The sequence below is a fragment of the Salvia miltiorrhiza genome, chromosome 6, assembly GCF_028751815.1.
Source record: "Salvia miltiorrhiza cultivar Shanhuang (shh) chromosome 6, IMPLAD_Smil_shh, whole genome shotgun sequence".
Lineage (NCBI taxonomy): Eukaryota > Viridiplantae > Streptophyta > Magnoliopsida > Lamiales > Lamiaceae > Salvia > Salvia miltiorrhiza.
In genome coordinates, this window is record NC_080392.1 from 23,748,998 (window position 1) to 23,753,490 (window position 4,493).

Consider the following 4,493-nt stretch of genomic DNA (forward strand, 5'->3'; position numbering starts at 1 on the left):
CCCATGCTCATAGTTAGACTAGAGGAGCAGAGACTCAGAGCTGTCACGTTTCAGAACATGCCAGATGTTTCAGAGCTGACAATTTTGAAGTTGGCAATTCGTCCAACATTTTTCACATTTCACAGATAAGATACGATCGTAGGCAATCACAATGACAACACTCCTTCTAGCATCTACCGGACAAATCACGTTTTACTTACTTACAAAAGTGTTGCAACAAAACTCTTAATTCTTTGCACAATCAAGAAACAAATATTAAAAGTAAAATAAGAATAACCACCAAACACTACGCCAGATTCGCTCATAGATAACGGATTTTATCCGTTATCTATGTGCGAAAACATCCGTAATATATAATGGTGTAATGTATGTGGATTTCATACATAACGGAGATTTAAGCGTTATCTATTCTATTATACATAACGGATTATATCCGTTATCTATAGTATTATATCCGTTATCTATTCTATTATACGTAACGATTGTTTATATATACGTAACGGATTATATCCGTTATCTATAGTATTATACATAACGTTTCAAACCGTCATGAAAGTTTAATATTCACTGTTATGTACACACCTATACATAACGGTTTTTTGATATTAATAACGTTTTTGACCGTAATTAGATTTCTATTTCTCCGTTATCTATTAATTTATACATAACGGTATAAATGATAAAACCAATAATAATAATATTATATATCATCCAAAATATTTAATTTTATATTATTATCATAAAAAAGAATTCATACAAGATTTGAATATAGTCAAAATTCAACAACTGCTTTATCTATACTATTATTCCTTACAAAAATACTAAACATATTAAATATGCAACTAGCTAGCCATCCGGTACAACTTTTCTTGTTAATTCACAAGACTCTTCAGCTCAACGTACGGCTCATTTAATCCACCACAAACCTGCCACAAAATCATACAAAGAGCCAACCACGAATCACAATGTAGAGCATCATGATAAACACTTAAAAAGCATATTAAAGTGATTGGTAAAATGGACAAAACCATCAAGTTACTAAGCACTAAAAACTTTGAACTTTCACATTTTAGGAAATATTACTAAGCACCAAAAATACCCAAAATTGATGCAAGAACAAGCATATGATTTTTGGTCCAAGGTATAAAAAAAATACCAATATAATAGTGACCTTACATACCTCAGGATGCACTCGAAAATAATGCAAGTCTCCTCCAACTATCCTACATGGCTCCCCATCTCTCCAAAACATGTCTCTGCAATCTCAAACATATGTGTGTATCCCTATCACAGTATAGCATCATTATGTTAAATGCAAGCAGTGCTCGAAACGCCTTAAATCACAATAGAAACCAAATGCATCAACCAAACTAAAAGCCCATTTTCATCATCATTACAGCTCATTTTCTACTTCATTATCCACAGACTAGAGATACACGCAAGAAAGGCAGTGAACACAAAACCATGTACAAATTTCTACAAATTAGACGGCAAGCTGAGTAATCCTCATAATCACAATTCCCCTCACATCAAGGAAGACACTAAACAGGCCAGTCACACAACCATCCAATTCAACCAATGGGCAATAAATCACTCACTCATCCATATCTTCCAAACAATTAACAGAATGAGAAAATTTTCGACTGAGAACTATAAGCAAGCAATCAAGCAGTAACCGCATCGCATTAAAAAAAAAGATGAGACTCAACAATACCACAAAACAATAAGTCCCCAGAGCATATATGACAAAACAATACCAACATATCATATACCATCAGGTTGGCATTCTCATAGTAAAAAGAAATGTAACCAGAAGACCAGGAAAGAAAAACTATGGAATAGACCGAACCTTCTCTGCAGCCTCAACAACTCTGATTGGAGAATCTAAGTTCTTCAGCATCTATTTCAGAGATTCAAGTCAGTTGGCCCTGAAAAGACCTATGAGCAGAAAAACGTTATTGGCATTTCTTCAACATATTATCATTTGTAATGGGAAAAAAATCTGTGAAAAAACTTAAATAAATAGTTTACAACCTTGAATAGCTTCCAAAACCCTTAAACGAACTTGAATCGATTCAGCAGGTATTTTGTTAACTTATTGTGCTTCTATTTTAATCAACTTTTCTATTCTCCAAGTAAGTTATAATTCAACCATTCTGGCATTCCATAAGCTCCATCATTTAAACTTTGAACTAAATCCAACATTTTACAAGTTTAAGAAACATCAAAATCATCTCGAGATACTTCAAGTATTGAATAAGCTTCAACAATCATGTAAGACTACACAATTACTAACACTATTAGATATAGTTAATCTAAACCATTATAAAAGCTAAATATTCATAAAATCTTGACTAGTCCATCTGCTTCTAAACATCGTAAAATTTCTGATTCCATGAAGCGAAGATTATAAGTGAATAGTATCAAGATATAGAACAAACAACAATCTAAGAACTGATCAAAAGATTCAAAACAAAGACACGGAGGAAGTATAGTAATCAACTATAAACCTGGAAAGGATATGCCATTGAGGTATGATGAAGTGATTCACAGGAAATTGAAATCTGTCATAGGTGGATGCTCCAAGCCACTAACTCTACTCCTTAAAGCTCAGCCAATAAAACTCCTAATTCTTACCTATATACGCAGAAATCAGCAAGAGAAGATGAGTTAATTGTTGCTGCAAGACTTCAAAAATCAGCAAGGGAAACCATAAATCGATAGTAGCTAATCAATTAAACATTGATTTCTCACAAGACTTAACCTTCAGCGAGCGGTCGATTGCAGCATGGGTGGATGCTCAGACCACGGTCGATTGCAGAGAGTTGGGAGATTAGGCTCGATTTAAGTCTCCATTTGATTGGACTCCATGAGGCCCTGATATCTCTTAAATACAAACAAAATCTTAATCTCTTTCAATCTACAAAGAATATGACTACTTCTTTTTTGGAGGGGGATATGACTACATATTCACACAGCTGGAGTGCATAACATAAGTAGAACATCAAACACGATAAATTACCAGAGCAGCAGGAAGAATGAGTAATGGTACTTTGCCTTTCAACAAAACTACATAAACACACAATCAACAATAGAAAGCAATATATATAGCCAAATTGCACCTAAACAACCCTTTTCATCCCTCACAACAACACAATAGAAAGGACAAAGCATTCACTAGCAATCACATTGCAATAAACTCAAAGCAAAAACTACATCAAATTATACACAATCAACACTAGAAAACAATATATATATAGACAAAAAAATCCCTCTAAATCATATACCTCCATGGTTTTGCTAGGCTCAACGCGAATCACATTGACAAAATTGCCCCTAAACAACCCCTTCCACACCTCAGTGCTCGAATTCCCACTGCTCCCAACCATCAAATGAGTCCTAATCGTCTCCAACGGCGCCACTGCAGTCCTAGAAACGCCCCCGCGATCCCCCCGCTGATTAACCTCCTCAAATAGGGATTAGAGACCTTAATCTTGAACTTAAGCCTCTTCTTCTTCTTCTTACTTTACCCGCCGGACGAACACAGGGAGGAGAGCACGACAGCCTTGCCAATTTCAGAACCCAACGCTGACGGCGAAGGCGCTCGTGAGACAGAGCGACAGCAGTCGAGCCGAGAGGTCAGGGCTCAACCCTTGTCTTCGTCATGTGCGTGTGAATGAGTAGGTGAGAACATAGGACGGCGATTGCCTCGCCAATTTCAGAGGGGGCGACAGCCAGCCCCGCCGGAGCTAATCGCGGCGGAGATCCATGAGGTGACAACATTTTCGAAGAAGATCTAGGGCATGAACTGAGAAATTGAGGGATGAGAAAGATAGAGGTGAGAATCTGTTGAGATATGAGGAGAAATGGAGGCAGGACTTCGCTTGATCCAGGCACCGCGGCCAACGACGCCAGAGAAGAGAAGGAGGGCGGGGTGGAGGATTTCCAGACCGGGGAGGCAGCGAGGCAAACTGGGGGCGGTGTAGGCTAACGAGAGAGAGACAGAGATCATTTGGAACTTTAGGGTTTTGAATTTTGTAATCATATTAAAATCTAATACATAACATAAATTAATAACGGTAATATTTACTGTTATTAAATATACCCATACATAACACAAAGCATAACAGTAATAAATATGCGTTATTAAAAATAAACATACATAACACTCATAGATAACGGTAGACTAAAAAACGTTACAAATAATCATAGATAACAGTTTTTTCATAACGGATTTTTGAAATATTCGTTATCTATGCAAAAAGGGCGCACATACATAACGGAAATTTTAAATATCCGTTATCTATGAAGCGTTATGTATGTGCATTTTTGTAGTAGTGAAACGAACACAAACCCAAAATTCGCATCGAAAACCATCTTCTCTTCCACAAATTCATAAAAATTAGCAAGATTCGAGACCAAAAACTAAGCATAGAAAGACTAATCTCGCCCAATTGAAAGCATAGGCACAATAAAACACCCCCCCACACTTA

At 36.5% G+C, this 4,493-nt stretch overlaps 1 long non-coding RNA gene across 3 annotated transcripts; it reads right to left on the reverse strand.

Annotated features, from left to right (window-relative positions):
• Positions 1-705: 705 nt before the first annotated feature.
• On the reverse strand, positions 706-4,245 carry LOC130988916 (uncharacterized). Of its 3 annotated transcripts, none has more exons than XR_009090237.1 (5): positions 3,288-4,245; positions 2,511-2,886; positions 1,850-1,938; positions 1,181-1,284; positions 706-926 (listed from the first exon to the last, which is right to left on the reverse strand). It is a non-coding gene; the product is annotated as an uncharacterized LOC130988916 (long non-coding RNA). The 3 variants fall into 3 exon arrangements; XR_009090236.1 differs by having other exon boundaries at positions 2,511-2,680; positions 2,765-4,213; XR_009090235.1 differs by having other exon boundaries at positions 2,511-4,096.
• Positions 4,246-4,493: the final 248 nt, after the last annotated feature.